The following is a 19,867-nucleotide window of genomic DNA, read 5'->3' as shown; positions in this document are numbered from 1 at the left end:
GATTGCTACCAGAGACTGAGGATTCAGGTGAGGGGGAATCTAATATTAGACAGTGTAATCTGGCCCACAGAGTGCAGACCAATTGCTTTTACCTCACTGCCCCTCACCAGTGCTCAGTGACTTGCGCTCACCTAAAGCATCTCTTCCAGAAAGGTGTCTAGTCATGATCTGAAGATATCAAGAGAAGGAGAAGCTGCCCCTCCCTTTGGTCATTCGTTCCAGTGGTTAATCATCTCTTTGTTAAACACGTGCACCTTGCAGCTAATTTGAATTTGTCTGGTTTCAGCTTCTAGCCAGTGGCGGTTCGTGTTTATGCAGTTCTCTACTACATTAACAAGCCCTGTCTCACTCACTATTTTCCTCTGATGAAATGACTTATATGCTGAACTTACCTTACCCTTCAATTTTCCCCTCCTTCCCCCTTTGGGTGCATGAAACAGATCGAACAATTTCAGTGTCTCGCTCTAAGGCATTTTCTCTACTCCTTCATTCATTTCTGTGGCTCTTTCCTGCCCTCACTTTAACCACCTTTTGAATATTAAAATGTGAGCCCCAGGCCTGGATGTGTTATCTTATCCACTTTAGTCTCAGTGCTTTATATGGAGCCAAATTAACCTCCCTGATCCTGCTTACTACCTTCCCTGTACGCTCATTCCCAGGCAGCCCTTGACCCCATTTGTCTGCATACCAGGAGGGGTGTTTGCACTGAACCACTTGTCCGCAATGACCTCCAGCCCTTGTCCAGGAGCCCTGCTACATGCAGCCAGTCCTGCTTGTAGAGAACAACCTGCACTCCTCCTCGCTCCAGGTACCTTGGAGCATTGCTGCAGGAACACGTCTCAGGTAAGCCCTGCTCACCCAGCGGTCACCATACCCTGGCACGGCTGCCTCATCAACCACCTTGCACCGAAGCTGGGTCATCCATGCCCTTGATCAGCGGCCACTGAGCAACCTGGTCTAGTGGAAGGTGTCCCTGCCCGTGGCAGGGGGATTGGAAATAGATGATCTTTAAGGTCCCATCCAACCCAAACCATTCTGTGATTCTACGATCTTCCAGATTGCTGGTAAAAAGCATAGGATAACGCAGGGCTGAGTCCCAAACTGCTTGGAATTTGCTGTTCAGTGATGAGTCCTCACTGACAATAACATTTTGAGATCTGTCAGTTATACAGTTCTCAATCTGTCTCACGTATCCTCTGGTTTATACTATTCTGTGCTATTTTTTAAGCAGGATGTCATGGTTTTAACTCAATCCCCTTGTAGAAAATCTAAGTATAGCATATCTACGTAGTTACCCTTATCAGGCAACTTTGTAATCTCCTCAAGGTACTAAATCAGGCTTGTTAAGTGCTATTTTCTCTACAACAACATTGATCACGCTCTCAGAAAAGGGGAATGCTAAGAGATTAATAAATTCCTTCTTCTTGTTGTTGTTATTTTTCTTATTATTATTACTATTATTATTTCATATATAGTCATCTGCTGCCTTCACCTAATTGGGAAGACTGATCCTATATTGTGGTCTCTTAGGTGTAACACCTTCCAGTAGAGCAACCTAACAAGATCGTCACAAAGTCCCCTAGTGTACCTGAAGCACAGGGGACAGCAATTGTTTGGTGAGTGCTGTGCACAGCAGTTGGGTACGCGTTGGAGATCATGGCCCAAAGCCACTGGTTGTTATGTAGTATGGGCTAGACTGGCAGCCGTTGCAGGGATACATCACTGCAGGCCATCTCTTGGGCTTGGGCATGTGCCACCAAACCATGGTTGCCTGGAACACCGGCTCCAGAACAGAGTGGGAAAGGACTCTCTTCTTCCCTGCTCCTTCGACACTCCTCCAGCCTGCCAGTACCTATCAAGGGGATACTATGACTCTGTTGTGATAAAGGTCTGGAGAAGCAAAGGAGTTGCTCTCAAGTGTTGGATGCTGTCTGTCCTGCAGAACTGCCTGAGGACAGCTATGCACAAGTCCCCTGGGTCAGCCCACCTGTACTGTGCTATAAAGCAAGGTGAAACTTTTAGATCTATAGTCTTACTGATGGAGCGAGCATCCCACAGATTTCTAACGCTGTTCTAAGCTGACCTGCTTGGCAAATTTTCCCTGGTGAGTGCTGCAAAAATTTGTCTCTCCTTTCCAGCTACAAGGGTGCATTGCAGGTAGGCACTGGAAGATTCTGCAGCACCTGCATAGAGCTAGTCCACTTCTGAGCGGGATGTAGTCTTGTTAGCAGCTGAAGAGCTGAGCTCCCGCTTTCCTTTATGTGCTCTCCTGACTCAGCCAATCCACGTTAGAAGCGCAGCTGCACTCAAGAGAAGAATGTTTTATAAAGGGAGTTCAAACTGGCTCTTCTGCTGCGTTCAGTTTTTAGCTACCATCTCTGAAGCACGTGCTTCCTGACGGCCGTCTCAAATGGTTTTGCAAAGACCTTTGCAAAGTCTTGTAAAGACACTGTGGAAAGGAGGCCTACGTACATGGTGTTTGATAGCCACCTCTTGTTCAGAAATGCTGTCCTCATCACTTCTATCTTTGCATTGTTATTAACAATAAAACATGTCTGAAGAATGGACAGAATTGATCAATTAGAAGAGAAACACCCCAGCCCATGCTTTCTGAACACCCTAGTATGTCACTGGCCTTGGGGTCATGGGGGACTAGGAGGCCAGATTCTGGTTTACTTGACTTTGAAGTCTTTCCTAGGAAGATGGGAGCTCTCATGATTTATGTCACAGTAAACAAGCTCTACAAAATATGCCGTGTTTCCACCGCAATTTTCTTTTTCAGATGTGCCAGCTGCTCTTTTTCACACTTTGGCTGCACATTTACAAGAGTGAGAAGGAATGCACACACATACACGCACATGCACACAGCTGCAGCCGTAAGACCAGCCTGGCCTTAGCCCACACAGTGCTTTCAAGCCCAGGGATGTATTTAGTTAGAGCAGGAGAAAGGGAAAAAAAATAATGAAATTGTTGCTGTAACTATGTCTGGATTCCCAAACACCTGCGCTAGGGTTTCCTGATATTTCTGCAGACATGTGCATCAGGGATACAGCTGCCACAGTCCTCACACAGACCTTAGCTTTCATTTCATCGTGATTATATAAAACAGAGCTGAAGTCTCATGTGCACTCAGAGCTGCAATGGTTGAAGTCCATGCTTGTGAAAAGTATCCAAGGCTACTTACACCAGTTTAACACCATTTGATCAAAGGGCTGCAAAAGGCTGTATGTGCTCTGTCAGTTTAGTTTCATTTGAATACATGAAGAACAGGCTTAAACTGCTCTAGCTGTAATGGATTTTAAATAAGACTAAAATTTTGTGTGCAAAGAAAGCCTAATTTGATGATGTTGTAGTTTTTGGAAGGGCAGAGCTTTCTTGTTATTTTAAGAGATGGGACAAGTTTTGATTTGTGATCGTTTTTATTCCCTTTGCAATATTTCTTTCTTGATGAGTACATTAGTTTATCAACACTAGGGACTCAAAAAAGATAACCAGGACCAAATTCCCACCTGCTGAGAGCAACCAAACAGGCTTTTCTCTGGTTGGTATTCCCGAGGTGTTCAGAGTCTTCTCCTTCTACTAACTTTCCTGAGGGATGGCAATAGTTACTACTGTGGTCCCTTACTGAAAACTGTCCAGCAATCTCACGGATGCCTTAGACAAGTAGTGAGACGGGAGTGAGAAATGCAAGTCAGGCACCTAGCTCATTCATCTTTCTCAACTTAGAAAAAAAGAGAATGGGGACTACCACTTGGTATTTCTACACAGTTTCACTCTCTGGTTCTCATGAGGGAGCAAAAAGCTGCAGAATCTTTAGAGGAAGTCAAGCAAACAATTTCAAGCAGATTTCTTAAAAAACAAATGATGAAAAAAACCCACAGCAAAACAAAACAGCAACAGCTGAAATGTTTCTCTTTATCTTAGAGATTCTGTAAAAACCCCTCACTTAACTAAAGTACATTTCTGACCTACACCAACCTGACAGTTTCCTTTAATTAAAACCTCATCTGCAGTTCAACTTAGAAAAAAACACGATGACAACAAAACCAAACTTTAGAAAACAAATGAGACGGCATCTGTTTTTCAGGCAAGGCTCCTTTGTCCTGAAATCTAGAGAGCTGGTTATTTAAGGAGAGACTTAGGTGAACAAATAAGATTAAACAGAAGCAGCAACACACCCTGATGCAAGCATGAGGGTGTTGAAATTGCTCTGCTCTTCTCCCCAAAGACATTTCAGATCCCATTTCTTGAATACTGTTTATGTTGAAAGCGCTCACATTCTGATTTCCTCTACAGCCAGTTCACTGCTCTCTGCAGTCTCTAATAGCATCATCAAGCATTTCCTCATTAGATAATATCATCACACACCCTAATGATTAGGCTTAATGAGTCACCTTCCTTTTTGGAGCACTGTATTCAATCCGAAATTGTGTATCCTTTCTCCCTTGAAGAGAGCTCCCTCCACATACAGATGTCTCAGGAGACCAGCCCAGCTGTGGCAACAAGTACATTAGCCAGCACATTGTGGTGGATACTAAAACCCCTTTGTGTGATGTGGGAGACAATAAGGCTGGTGTTAGGGTTAGGGGTGTTGTGTGCTGGGAGCAATGTAGATACTTCAGAAAGGGAAGCCCTTGCCTTGGAGAACCCTGCCATTTCAAAAGCAAGAAGCCAGCTAAGCAGTTAGGGAAAGGCTTTGGGGATCAAGGGGTTGATAAGCAATCGGTGCAACTGTGGGGGCTTGGGATGAGTGGAGAAGGAGGAGTAAATACTCCAAGTGTATGGGGAAGGTGAAGAAAGAGCAGAGACAATTAACATGTTTTAGGCAACAAAACAGAGGCTACTAGAGAAGGAAAAAGGATGGGTCCCTCCTGTTTGATTAAAAAGGCCTTCTTCTGTCATCTTGCCTGCAGAACAGTTTTTATTATTTATCTCATTTTTAAAAAAGATTAAGGCGCTATTAGCACTAATTATAACTGTAATGGCATCTCTATTGCCATATGCATTATTTGCATTCCCATCGAGCCTAGGAGCTGCAGGCAGGGGCCAGGGAGAGGGCCTTTCCCCAGAGGCTGTGGCTAGCAGAGGGAACCAGCAGGGCAGGGCAGCATCCCGCAGCCCCCTGTGCAAGCAGCCAGCTTGGCTGGGACTGCAGCCAGGCAGGGAAAGCCTGTCACTCTCACAAAAGTTTTCATCAAAGGGCTTTCCTGCCCCCCCCCCCCTCCAGCAGCAGTGTGTGGTAGACTCTTCAGGACTTTTGCTGGTTTAATTTATTTTTATAAACTTTGCAAAAGTCAGATACTTCCCCTGGGAGATGGCTGTTTGCATCCCCTCGCTTGCAGATATTTATAGGGCTCCCCTCTCTGCGGCATCTGAATGCCTTGTGTTTTTAACTGGATTTATCCTCCTATTTACCCCTCCTGTGCAGGGAGTTGTGTACCGGAGCACAGGGCTGAAAATGAGGCAGCCAAGTCCAAAATTTATACCTAAAGAAGCCTACTCAGGTGCAATTTAACCTTAGCCATGCCTCAGCCCAAAGTTTTTTGACATCTTCTAACTCTCGAGACACCCACATTTCTGCTTCTGCACCAAACACAGCAATTCACTCTTGGTATCTTGAAAGGCACAGCCTACACCTCCAACATCCAGAAACTAGGTGGAGAAATGGCTTAATTCCTGGTGGGACACTTTATAGAAGAGGTTTTCTGAGCACATATAAGACTCACACCAAACAAGCTGCTCCACTTTTAGGAACGATGTTTACATGTTCCCTCTCACTTACCAACCCACTTATAGGATGTGCCACCATGCGAGAACACATCCCCACTGCCAAGCTATAGGTTGTCTGGGCTTGACTCCCTGGCTCTCCTAGTGAAATTGTGACTCACTTTAGCCTCCTGGTTAAGGAACACATGTGCATCACCTTCCAGTATCAAATATGGTCTATTTCTTCTACCTATCTAGAAGGATGGAGAAACATTTCCTTCCAGTGACAGAAAAATGTGGTCACTTCTTCTTTCTCCTTCTGGTTTAATGACCATTGGTTTATTCTTCAGGATGCCATCTGTTTGGATCCCATTTCTGAGGTTCCCACATATTTCCTAGAGAGCCCCATCCCCATCCCTGAGCTCCAGTGCCTGTTCTGATTTAGGTGCCTCCTCCCCTTTCTAGACATGGTCCCCAGAAACTATCCACCAACAGAAGGGGTTTTGTAGCAGAGGATGGAGATGTGGGACCAGCAGCCCCATATCATAAGTACCTTTTCATAAACCAGCCCTCCTCTCCAGCAGCCTGGGTGTTGCTGCACACAGAGTGGTCAGAAAGGCCCCCAGCTTGGTGCCTGAGTGCTGGTCATGGGGAGCAGGGCTCTATACCGTCTGTCGCTGTTACACCAGCCATTCAAAGTGAGTTTCAAATTCAGGGTTACTAGAACCATTTGCTGCAAGCTCTTGCTGATGACAGTAGCTTGCTTGGAGCTTGCGTTTACCCTTCCTCTGTCTTTATACCCCTGTGGAAATGGGTCCCTCTTAAGCTGCCTTATGCTGCCGAGGACTTGTGGTCCACCTGGCTCTTTGGACAAGGGATATTTTTTCCCTGAGAAGGAGATTTCTCTTCCATTGCCCACTTTCGCAAGCATTGGTTAGGTTTCATTGCTCTCATCAGCAAAGAAGGACCTCTTAAATACTGTCCTGGTAAGTCCTGCTCAACAGAGAAGGTTTGGTGCTCCACAAACCAGGGAGAAGCCACAGCTGCTCTTTTTTCTGTCTGTTCTGCCTTGATAATTTGTTGCTCCCAGCCATCCGCCTCCTCCTAGGTCTTTTCTCCAGAGGAGGTACTTTTGTCTCCCTGTCATTGTTTCATAGACACACGCTTAGCGATTTCCCAATGGTAGTATGTGGCAACAATGAATCCCCAGTGCACGGAAACGCACATGAAATTGCATTAGTCACACGCAATTAGGCAACGCACAGTCACCATGCAATCAGGGGAAGCCTAGATGTGGATTATTGAGGTGCAGAGGTTTTGATGAACCATATTGTCACCCCAAAATGCTAATATATGAGAAATGAAGCATTTTCCCTGAAAGGGGTTGTGCTGGGCAAATTTTTCAATTTAAATTGTATTTTAAAGGTTGGAGATTGCCCTTTTATCATTTCTGAAATGAAAAATTCATTTCATTCAAAATTACTTTTGATTTCACAATTTAAGCTAATGAGGTTTTTTTTTACATGGCTGAACACAAAACACTTCAAAGTTATCAAAATGAAGCAGTGTTGATTGCCCCCGCTCAGCTTTTTTTCACACTTTGTTTGTAAAAATGTTCATCATCACCTATATTTGCATTTAAGGAAAAAGGTTTGAACATTGAAAACATTTGCAGGACAGAGCAATCATGAGTTGCTCAGCTCTAACGCAATAGCAATTTCACCACCCCCTTGTTACATGATTGTGATATGCAGTTTTGCCTTCTTGACATCTTCCAGAGGATCATTTCTTTCCTTCGGAAAGATACGTGGGTATACATGTATTTACAAGCTGCAAATCCACACCAGACTTTTTGGAGCGCTTGCTAGACCATGCAGTTCTGCTGACATGGAGGAAATGGATGTGGTTTGATTTGCCCTAGTTGGATGGGGTCTCAGTGGGGCTCAAATGGTATTGACTTAGCAAAGGAAGACCTTTCTGTGTTTTGCAGTCTCCAAGTGAGATTTCCAGCATTGATTCAAGGCTGCAATCGGTGTACTACCCATCATTATAATTCCTCTGTAATAACTGGAGATATGTCCAGTAGCTCTGCATGTTTCCCATAGGTGGGATGTTTGCACACACCATAGGTGCTGCTGGCCAGGATGCTCTCTGAGGCACAGGACCTCTCTCATGGGGTGCTGGGAGTGCAGGCACACATGCTTGAGGGGAGCACTGCAGAACTTCCCGCATGGCTCCATGCTGACCTCCACCAAGCCTACTTTTTGAAAGATTAGGGCCAAGGTGCATTCAAACAACTAGTTATCACACTGGCCAGTGCCACCTCTGCATTTTCTTGGACTAACTCCTCCATCTGCACCCCTTGCCCTTTGGTCTGTACTTACAGTAAGCTCTGGGGCATGCAATCTCTCTGTCCTGTGTTATCTCACATAGGAAAGGTCCTAGCCCAGAAGTGGCATCCTCAGTGCTGCAGTGATGTAAGTACTTTAGTACAAGACACTTGTCTGAAAATACCTACAGCACAGTGAGTTCTGCCTGGCAAGACACATCTGAAATTCTGACTGGTGCCTTGTGAAGTGAACATACTCAGAGCATCCAGCTGCTGCCTGTGTGAAGCCTGCAAGATTGAACAGGTTGTGTGCTACCCAATGTATCTGGCCACCATAGCAAGGCCACCCTGCAGCGGAGCTGTGAGGTGCCTGGGTGTCCAGCACCATTGCACTGCAGAGCCCCTGGGTGTGCTGCGCACTTTCTGGAGCTGGTGGAGTAGGGAGCAGCAGCACTAATTAGAGAGCAGCAAAGGGGAATTACTGGGATCAGCCTCACAGGTCCTGCTCGGTCTTAAGCTTCAGCCAGTGAAGAGTACGTGGCTTTAGCAGTCTCAAGGGTTTTGCTGATGGGATGTGTTGGAAGTGGTGTTGGGTAAACTTTGATAGTATAATGTTCATGCCTTCCAGTTACCGTGGGATGAATGCTCCATGTGAGGCACCAACACAGAGTAACTTGCTCAGTCTGGGAACAGATGCCAAGGATTCTGGATCCCAGCCTTGGCCGTTTTTAAACCGTCAGTTTTTCTCCCTCATTGTACAGAACAATTTATAACCCACCAAGAGACTTTGTATCTGATGATGACCAGAAAAGTCTATTCAAAAAATATTGCATAACACAGATGAAAACAAAATTTACAATGTGTTACAAACCAAGGTAATCCCAAGTGCAGTGAAGAACTGGAAAAATGAGATCTCTCTAAGACAAGTCTCATGTCCAGGCTTCACAAGAAGGGGGTGACTAGAAAAGGAGGCTGTGATGTCATAACAGCCATTGAAAATATGACAATAAACAATTTGTTTTGAATTATCTCACATTCAATATTTTACAGTAGGAACAACACAGATCATGGGACAGGAAATGTAGAGGAAAAGCCCACTAACCACAAGCTTTTCCCAGAAAGAATAAATAAATTAAAAAAAACCCAATAGCATCAAACCCCAAAATATTTCATACATGTTCTCTTTTGAAATACTTTCATTTCAAACTGGAGAGGCAGGGCTTTCTCACATGCCCGGCTGGCAGCAGCTCTCCTCCGCTGAAGCAAGAGTCGTATCAGCCATCTGATTCCCATCTCACATTAACACACGGCTCTGCCTAGCCACGCCATGACTGGGCAGGGGAAAAATAACTCAGCTTCACTGAAGCACAGTTGTCACAGTGGCGCCTTAATGTTGGTTCACCGCTGTGTTTCCAAAAGGTAAATTTAGTAAAGACACACGGGGTGCTCCACTGCATGAAGCGCTCTCTCTGGCTGTCAAGGTTAACAGGAGTTAGATGACTCTACAGTCGCTTGCTCTTGGACTCATTCCTCCATATGGGTTATCTCTTTCAGAAAGTCTAAGCTCGTGTGCCCTAGGTGACCTGAAAGGTACAGTATGTGCATACACACACACACATATATATATGTATATGTTTATACACAGACATACTTGTGCATGGGTACACATTTTGGAGAGACCAGTCCTCGTACCTTGGCTCTGGGAGCAGAGGTCTCCCAACAGGACCCAGCCACCACTTGCATGAAGAATGTTTCCCCAAGGTGGTCTGACTGGCTCATGACCCAATATCCCTGGTCCTCAGAGGCTGAAGGACAGGGTCATGGCCCATTCTTGGTATAGCTGAAAAGGTTCTGCCTGTTCCTCAGAGACCTGTGCCCTTGCTCAGACAGTCCCCTATACCACTGTCAAGGCCACAGCTTGTATCCACAGTTTGCCCGAGCATTTTGTTTAAGAAAGCTGTCCTGATCAAGAGGAAGTAAATCGCTTTTTTTTTGGTTTTCTCCTTTTTTTTTTTTTTTAAATGCAATCATGCTTCTGCCTTTCTTGTCCTGCCACCACAGAGAAGATGTGGTTGCTGGATCCTGTGGTTACCTCCCACCACCCTCTGAAGCAGCTGTAGAGGACAGTGCTCAGATGGCATGGAGGAACAACAGGAATTCAAGCCCAGCCACAATGTGGTCTCACAGGCTTCAGATGCTGGTTCCTCAGCGGTCCTTATGAGCCCTTAAAGTAGATGTAGGTTTGTGAACCTGCCCTGTTTGCATGTTTGTAAGAGTCCTTGTTTGTCTTTCTTTTAGTGGTTTGCAGTGTGTAGCATGAGTGCTAAAGGGAAGCACCATAAGCACTCCATAGTGGTCGGAACTTTGCTTGTAGAAAAAAAAAAAAGCAGCTTGCTATTGTGTAGGCTCCACATAGGAGCATCCCACTTCACTCTAGAGCTGGTTATTATTTAAATAGGAAAGCATTCCTGAAGAGTAAAGAGAAACACTTTTTCCTCTCTCCCTTTAGCATCAAGAGCTCAATGAAACCATTCTCCCAATAAAAGAGTAAGACTTGGGGTTTTCTCCTAATGCTGCCTGTGATGTACCATCTCATTTTCTTTCAGATATACACATACGCAGCAGCATCTGTACCTGTTGATGTATCCTCAGTGAAATAACTTGTCCTGATATACGAGATTCAAGCCAACATAACTCCCTTTTTACCCTGCCTCTCAGATACCTGTCCATACCACAGGAACAGAGTGCCTCCCAGATCCGTCAGCCCTGCACAAGCAGATGCTGCTCAACTTCTGGAGTAATTCTACTCCTCTCCTTTTTAAAGCAGAGGAGACTTTACTTAGGAAGGGTTTGCACAGGGAGGGTTTGCATGGGAAGGGTTTACATCTCAAGTTTTTTTCTCTCTCTGTGAGCTTTCACTTCTCTCTAAATATGACAAGGAAGGTCTGTAAATTGCAGTCCTATGGATAAACCCCGTCTCCTGAAAAACTTGTTTCTTCATTGACCTTTTTGATCCATTGAGCTTTTATGTGACTTGGATGCTTCCTTTAGCTAAATATTTATATAGCAAACATTCAGTGTATGGATTGTTGTTAAGACTGCAAGGTCTGTGGGACTGAGGCTGGTTCCCTGTTGTGCACCTTGCACAGCCATAGTCAATATAATGCACAGCTATAGCAACAACATTCCTATGGTTTTTGAAGGCACAGACTGTGACTGATTTTCTCAGGCACAATGGAGCTCCTATCATCAGTTTCTCTGAGAAGGAAGTTTCCAAAATCACCTTTTCTGCAAAATCTGAGGGGAATGGAGGTGGTGTTGAATTCTACCACAACGATATTAGAAAGAATATGAGTCAAATGTGCCACAGGAGTGTCCGTCAAAGAGTAAAGTTAAAGTACCGAATTCCAGCAGCAAATTGTGCTTTGGAGACACAATGAAATAATGCTGCTTGAAGGGAGTGAGGAGAAATGTCACTGTACCCTGGGTGCTAGAAGTGCCTCTGTGAGTGCCAGCAGAGTGAAGTTGTCTTCGCCACCACATTGCAGACTTTCTGTCTGGTGCTGGGTGAGTCACCGATGCGTGGCTCATTGCAGGACTGCGAGTGCTTGACGGCTGTGGAAATCAGTGCAGTCAGGTGCTGAAAAAAAATTAAGGATCTGAGCATCTTGTCTCGTGACGTACAGATAATATTTCCTCTGTTCCTTTATATGGTAAGGTCTTTGAGGAATAAAGTGGTTTGTGCTCAAGGCTGCAGCCTCAACTCCTGAGCTCCGGGGGGACTCTTCACTGTTACTCTGGCACAGCAATAACTGGGGAAGGCCAGAATTTGGTCTGCTGTTTATAGGCAGGCAACAGCTCATGGACATTGCAGCCCCAGCCCAAACTCCTCTTGCTTGAGCAGAACAGCAGGTAAAAGCCCACATGGGTCCAGACGATGTGCAGGGGAGCATGACCTGGCACATTCATGTGGCCCTATCTCTGCATTAACACCCAGGGAAGGGAGCTCTGCTGTGCTCCACTTCATCCAAATGGGGTTGCCAAGCTCTTGGTGGGACGGCATTTGGGTTCCCCTGTTGCAGAATGATGGGCAGAACCACACCATCTGGGAAATCCTACCGCTGGCACGTCATCGGTGTCTGCAGGGCGCGCTGTGTGGCCAAGGACTTGCCAGCCAGCCCTGGAGGAAGCTGCTTATGCTATGAAATTAATTTTTTAACCAAGAAACAAAGTTTCCTTTCCTGTAACCCCAGACTTATGAGTCAGCACTTCACACGTCAATTATTTACAACAAAAAGCAAGAAAAGCAATTTTAAGATTTTGTAGGATGAAGGGAAAGTAAAGGCGAGACACCACCCACAACACTCCTAAGTTAAATGCATTCCCATTCTCTGCTTTCCAGGTCCCCAATAAATGGTATTTATTTTGGTACAGTCTTTTGTGCGTAGCTACTCCAGGCCTAGAAATTTATGTTTAGCCTCAAGGTTAATGCAAAGGAAACATGTTTCACAGCTAGGGAAACTAGGCACAGATAGCTGAAATCACTTGACTATGTGTTTAATTCCCCATACTGGTTATATCATGATCCTACCCAAAAGCAGCATGTGTGCACGCCTTCCCAGGAGACACAAGAATTGAAGTAAGGGTACAAATCCCATTTGTGCAATAAGCCTGAAGGCTTTCATCTTTGCACCCTTTGGTAGGTAACGTGTGCTCAGCTCTAGACTGTAAATGAAAATTACTTTGAGTCACAAGGAAAATCCATGCAACCCACAACCTCAGCGTCTAACGGTGCTGGTGAACACTGGCTGAAGTCATGGAGGCTAATGTGGCCTTCTCTAGGTGACAAAGCGATTGCTGACTGCCTAATGTCTTTTCCAGCCTCCACGGTCTGTTTGGCCATGACGATGATGTTGTGAGGTGGTGACAAAGGATGCAGGAAGTTCTTATGAGGAGGATGCTGTGACGAGGAAGCAAACAAAATGAGCTGTTAATGAAAGACAAAAAGCACTGAAATCCCTCGGAATATGGGGGGAGTTTTCTGGTGAGTAATACCAAAATTTTAGGAGCAGAAAAATGAGTCATTCCTACTCCACATAAACTCCTCTTATCCTGCTGTGATTTACAAACCAGCACAGTCCCGTGAAGTCCCTCACTAAAGGATGGAGTAAATGACACTTCTCCTGTAGGGAAGACAAGGTTTCAACATTTGCCCCAGACACCTGTGTGCTGACACCTCCCGAGGCAGGTTGTGCTGATGGGAAAAGTCATTAGGGCCCTAAAGGAGAATGTGAAATACCTGTGGGCTACGTATGCCCAGTAAGAAGAACAGCTATCCCGTCCTCTCACCACCCAGCTGGCAGCAATCTACATGTAGATGCACTACCAGCCAAAAGCTATATGAAGGGTTAGGTTGCAAGTACCTTTTTCTCTCCTCTCCCTCTCCCTGTTGGCTGGATGGGCAGTGTTGAGTACTGCGATAGTAGCTGGGAGAGCTGCCTGCCCCGTCTTGTCTGGAGCGATGCAGCAGGTTAGGGTAAGTAGGGCGGGTGAAAGTCTTTGTTGTGATGAGCTGGCCAGTGGCTCTTGCACAGGCCACCTCACTGGAGGGCTGTGAGCAATATCTGTAAACACTTTTCATGCAAACATCGTTATCCTTGGCAGCTGCAGTAAAAAAAGCTGCAGTTTAAACGAGCGTCTGGTTCCTCAGTCTTTCCTGTGCTATGATCTCATGTTACAATGTGAGCAAACTTCCTATCTGTGAAGAAGGGAAGCAGAGAAGCCCCTGGGGAGCTGAGGTGGATTTTCCCTCCTTCCCATCAGGTGCTACTTTTAGCACAGGGCTGTGGTATATACAAGAGCCTGGGTCAGGGTTAACTGGGGGCTCCCTGCAGCCCCACTGGTGAGATGCTTACCCTCGGTGCCTCTTGCTGCATTGCAGTTGTGCCAGCAGCATGTGCTGTGGTCTCTCTGGGGTCCTGCTGCCCACGTTGGGACTCTGCCCTGCCCTAGGATGGCTGGGACCCCTTAGCATGGGGAAGATGGCAATATATCCAAGCCCAGTCTCCAAGTGGCAGGGGGCTGGTGCTGGCATGAAGGGGCTGTGTCAGCCAAAATGTTCTGCCAAGCTCCTTTGTCTTTTTTTTTTTTTCTTCCCCCAAGATCTAGGGGTTTCACTGTGCTAAGGGGCACCCCTACAGCAGCCTAGTCATTCAGGGAAGGGGGGGGGGAAGGTCTTGTGTACTTCCAGACAGCAGGGATCACTCATGCCTTGCTCAGCTTGCCACAGCAAATGGGTGAGTTTCATACCATCCTGGGTCCGGTGCCAGCCCTCTATAGCAAGAGTAGCAGGAATATGTGTAGATACCTTTGGGAGCCAGGTGCTTATTTTGATAGTGTGGCTGTGTTTGGATTTGTGCTTGTTGGGATTTTTTTTTTTTAGAGGTATAGTGGATTAGTACTGGCTTGTGCGGTCGTACCGTGTTCTGGTTTTGTGTTGTGTGGGTCTTGGCAATGGTGTCAGGAGACATGCTCCTTAAGTACTCTTATTATTTATCCTCATTGTACAAGCTGAACCAAATAAGTACCAGGCATTTCACAAAATTGCTATTGATTGGGCAACTGCGTTTACAAAGCTAATCAATAAGTTGTTCCCCCCCCCATTTATTTGTGATACAACTGCTCTCTTTGTGTGTCTCATGTGCTTTCCAGAGCTTGTAATTTTTCCAGTGTAAATAGCTGATTTCATTCTTTTTCCTGGGGAAAAAATAGCCCTGCTATTATAACACCGTGCCTCTTCTGGTGAGGGAGGTGTATGTGTCTTCCTGCCTTTGGGGTGGGTAATCTCACCCTTCCCAGGAAGAAGATGAAGGGATGGGAAAGAGCCTTGTTGTTTCCTGAACACCAGAGTTACTGAAGTCTCCTGTGGATTTTTGTCCTTTGGCCTTTTCATCCTACTTCTGTTTCTGCCATAATAACCCCAGCTCTTTTCACACTGCTCTTCCTGTGACTCTGACACAGAAGATAACATAGTGCTGTAGCTGGGACAGAGCTGTGCAAGCACTAGCTGGTCCGCCAGGACACGTGCTGTTTGTCCAGGCAGCCGTTTTCCAAGGATTGTATACCCTGTGCCCTTCCGCAGTGGGAAACTCATCTGGGTCTTTATCTGCACTCCTCTCTGGGTTCTCCCAAACCTTGTGGGCACTTCTTGTTGCTGAAATTTCTATTGCTCTTTCAAATGTGACTGAATTAAGTCAAAAGGCTCAAAATTCTTTGAGGAGGATGGCTGGCTGGAGGATCATCTGAGTGTCAGTCCAAAAATAATCATGTGTGTGGATGGCTGAATTGCCAAAATATTTAGAGTTCTACTTAGGTTTCAAATTAAGAAGGCTTTGGATAGCTTCCTCTTCTGGCCTCAAATGACTTCTTTTTATGCTGCCCCTGCAGTCCTGGTTTGCCTATAGTGAGAATGAGAAAGCACACAAAGCTCTTCTAAAGGATTTCCCCACAAACTGGAAACACCAGAATTTTGCAAGAGCTTCTTCTGTAGTGTGGGCCTGTGACTAAAGAGACGTTGGCTTTTCTTGCCCCACTACAGCTGACTATGCCCTGTGTGAACTCGGATATGTGAATGCCCCTACCTCTATTCTCCACTAAGGAGAAGCAGACCCACATTTCTCTCTCTGGAATTTCCCACTTTAATTTGTACTGTCACCACAATCGGCCCCATGGTGGACATGCTTAACTTTCCTCTTGCCCACAGATTGGCTAATGGATCCAGCACGGGATTTAAATCAAGAAGCTTGCATGTCAGCAGTATCTTTCCAAGAATTTGAGAGATTTTCTTAGGAACTGCTGCTCTGACCTTAATTCTAAGCAAGGCCAAAAACAAAGTAGTGCAGAATGTGGTGTGTAAGAACACTAATTATTGTCGAAATAGTAATATCAGTAACTCTATTGTATTCCTTCAGAAATTTTAAAACCTATTGACCATCTTCAGCCAATCTAAACAGGGAGGCAAAACCTCAAATCTTGTTGCTAAACGCTTCCTGAAAATCAATGGTCAAGCAATAGTGTGCCCTCTACACAGGATTTTGGGAATTTTCAAGCATTACAGGTACTCTTCAGCCAGCTGGATGACTGTCCAGTTGGAGCACAAATAGCCTGAAACAAGCCACAGCAAATGCTGCTGCTTTCCCAGTTGATAGTTAAGGGCACGGGAAGGGGGGCAGTTTCAGGGATGCCATTGGTACTGGGCTGGGAACAGGGTAGGTCATGGTAACTGCAGAGGGACACTGAGCCCTGTATGAAGGGAGATGTCAGGGACACTAGGGTAGATGTGCTGGTGGAGTGAAAGGGTGCAAATCCTTGGATCACAAAAAGAGATGAGGCCTGGGTTTGGATGATAAAATGTAGGTGTATGATGAAATACTTGGGTTCTCATTCTAAAAACTCCTATTGCTCATTTTCATCAGATTTTTAAAACAACACAAAGTGGCTTTCTTTGGCACTAGGTATAGTATAATGGTATGTCCTGAAAAAGTCAAATTGACCTGTGCATAATTAATGCTTCTGCTTAATATACATGCAGGCTTACAGCTAGTGGAGCTAAGCTCCTAAAACCTGAACCTTTGTCCTCAGACTTTGCCTGAGATTACTTTAATTCGAGGCTCTAGACACAATTACAATTAGCTCCTATTCCTTCCTTCTGCTCCTCTGTATACTCAGTTGCTTGTCCACACCCTCAGCTTCTTGGATCATTGACTCGGATGTTTAAATGGAAAAATACTCAGCACAAGTTTATTGCAATGAGCAGGAGCAAAGAGGGTCTCTGTAAATACCTTGGTTCTTTGTATGCAGCTGGGTTCCCCTTTGTTTACTTGACTTCCCCAGTTATTTCCAAGCCACTAAGGTCATTGCTAGTTAATAGTTGGCTAGAAATCAATAGACAGAGAGATGGTTAAAGATAAGTTTTAATAATGGGTGCAATCAAATTATAGCAACTTTTATCTCTGCTGCTGCCAGTAGTGGGTGGGTTTTGTGCAGTGACCCCATTCATCTTCCAGCTGTACAAACTCCAGGCAGGGTTTTTATCTTTGTAAAATATAAAGTAAAAGCTATCACAGCCCACCCTGGTGCCTAGCGGCTAGTGCCCTGCTGCTGGACAGCTGAGCCCAAGTGTGTGAAATGCCTTCCATCACTTTCAACAGGATTTTTATCCCATGTTCACCATTGTCCTGTGAAAACAAAGCCCCAAAACATGGAGTCAGCTAGAGATGGAACGCTGTCATCTCCTGACTGCTCCCCGAGTAGATGGGGGCATCTCAAAGTCTTAAGAAGCATTGCTAGGTAAGTTCAGTTGTTAAGTGGCTTCTGCATCTTTAATTGAGCATTAAGATGAAGTTGGATTTTAAAAGAGCTAAGCTTCATCTTGGAAAAAGGAAATACTGTACTATGATTTATGCCTTTAAGCTCTGCTTGATTTGAAGTGTGCACAGGGCACTGCAGAAGTCTAATAGTTATCTCTTGCCAGCTGGACATCACCACATGCAAAAGCAGATCTGTCAACTACCTCTGGTGTTGAGTGATCACTTGAACAAGCGTGTTCAGAGCGTGCTGGAGACAACGGCTGCTGTTGGGCTTTGAATCAGGTGCTGCATGATGCTGCTTGTGCCAAAGGTTCCTTGGCTGCCCACAGTTCACCTGGCGATCCCGTGCCTGGCACCAAGTTCTCTTCCGGAGGGTTTCGCAGAGCATTATTGGGCTGTGATGTCATGGCATCCCATCCTGCTGTAGCAGATTAACCCAGATAGGTATGGCTGGCACTTCCATGCATGCTCAAGCAGGTGAACATCTTAGACACTCTACCTAAAGCCCTGCCAGATGTTTTTGCAAATGTGACTGGCTGTTGGGATGGCCTGGGCTTGGAGTGCCTGCCACAATTTGAGGGACTTGTGCTCAGTTCCCTGTTTTGCCCCAGACTTCATCTTCTGCCCCAGGCAAGTTACATCATGCTGTGTGACTCAGTTCCCTAGCAGTACGATGGAAATAGCAACACTGCCCTAACTTGTGGGATTATTGTGATGGTAAACACCTCTAAGACAGCAAGACATGGTGCTGCTATGATCAGGACAGCCACATCAGCACCTACTGTATAAAAAGTGATTTGAGCTCTTGTATCTGCTGAATGCTTCAGGGAATGGTTTGCTTGAGGAAAGGTTTTAGGAGTGCTGAACCTGCCCCAGGGTGTGGGAAGAGACTAGGTAACCATCAGAGTGCTCAGGACCTCCTCCTGTGAAAACACTGGCAAATCCTGAAGGTCTTGCTGAACTGGCATGTCACCTAAAAACTTGCACCAGGTGCCTGAGGTTCCCCTGTTGAGAGTTCTGTTCAGGTTATGAATCAGGAAAATTAAATCAGTCTGTGAATTCAGGGCTATGAATTCAGTCTGTGAGTGAAGAAGAGCTGCAAGGCATAATTAACTAGCCAAAACTACCTGCTTGGGGATTACCTAGAGCCTGCAAATGTTTGCAACTTTCTCCAGGGTACAAAGACACTTAAATGAGCACAAGGGTTACTAGGAACTTGGATAAGCTACCCAATGGCTGCCCTGCCCTCTCAAAGCTTGCAATCTCCTTATGTGCACCACGTCTCTGGAGGAACTTCCCTTTCTTCCTATCATCTCCACCCCTCCCTCCTTTCTGCAAGAGTTGGTCTGGTAGGAGAAAGAGAGAGCCCCTTGGCCAGTGGCACCACTTTTCAACCCACTACAGGCAAAGGCTGGTTTAGCTACTTTAGCCAGCCAAAGGGGCACCTGTTTGGGCAACTGAAGAACACCAGGGCAGGGTTTCTAATGACTCACTGGTGGAAGGGAGAAGTGGACTGTTCATTAGAAATCCTAATGGAGATGCATGTTCGGAATGATCCTAGTAGTAACCTCATGAGGTATTACGTGAACGAAAAGTGGCACAAGAAAGAATGGTAGAAAGTCTTGAGGGTTTGAACACCCAGACAGCATATGGAGTCCATTTTCATTATGAGACATAAATGAGAACAGATCAAATGCAGAGTATTTAACATTTGTATGTAAATACAGTATGCAGTTTCCAAATTAACAGGTGGAAGTTGAGTTACCAGTTTGTTACTAGTGTGCAGTAACAGGACACCTCAATGGATTCAAAGTGATCATGTTTTTATGAGTAACTTAGGATGCAGCCTCCCTCTGCAGTGGCATCATCTAGTACATCAGCTCATCGCCCTGTCTAGGAACTATTTCCTTGTTGGTCCTTCACTTGTAAGAAATTTCCAATCTACTTTAAGAGGTAAAAATCCCTGCATTAATGCTTTTGATAATACATTAGAAGAAGCAAATGTCTTACCCCAGTTTTATCATCCCCTCTTCTCTGTGGATTTTGGTCATAGAGCAGCGAAAATGAAATACAGCTGAGAATCTATTCCTGCTTTCAGGGAGCAAATATCTCTCAATCAACCTGTTAAATATAATTTAATTCCTCCTGATCCATCTTCTGGAGCTAGAGGCTGTTTGCTTGTCTGTGAGGATCATCAGGTGCGTGTGGTTTCCTGGTGGTTGTGATAAAGTCTGTAAGGCTATATATATATATGCTTCATACCCCTGCCTCTGTGCTGTGCGAGTGGTGAAACCCAAACCTTTGCTGGGCTGATAAGTCAAGCCATGTAATAAGAAAGGAACACTCTTACCTTGCTTTTGAACACACTCAAGGACGCACACAATGTCAGCTTGTCCAAAGGCAGGAAGGATTTGTTTGAAAAGGGGTGGGGGCAAGAAAGAAAACCCCTTCTTTTTTTTTTTTT

The sequence above is a fragment of the Falco cherrug genome, chromosome 11 (genome assembly GCF_023634085.1).
Source record: "Falco cherrug isolate bFalChe1 chromosome 11, bFalChe1.pri, whole genome shotgun sequence".
Classification (NCBI taxonomy): Eukaryota; Metazoa; Chordata; class Aves; order Falconiformes; family Falconidae; genus Falco; species Falco cherrug.
The sequence above is the reverse complement of the archived record's forward strand: the minus strand, read 5'-3'. Positions refer to the sequence as shown.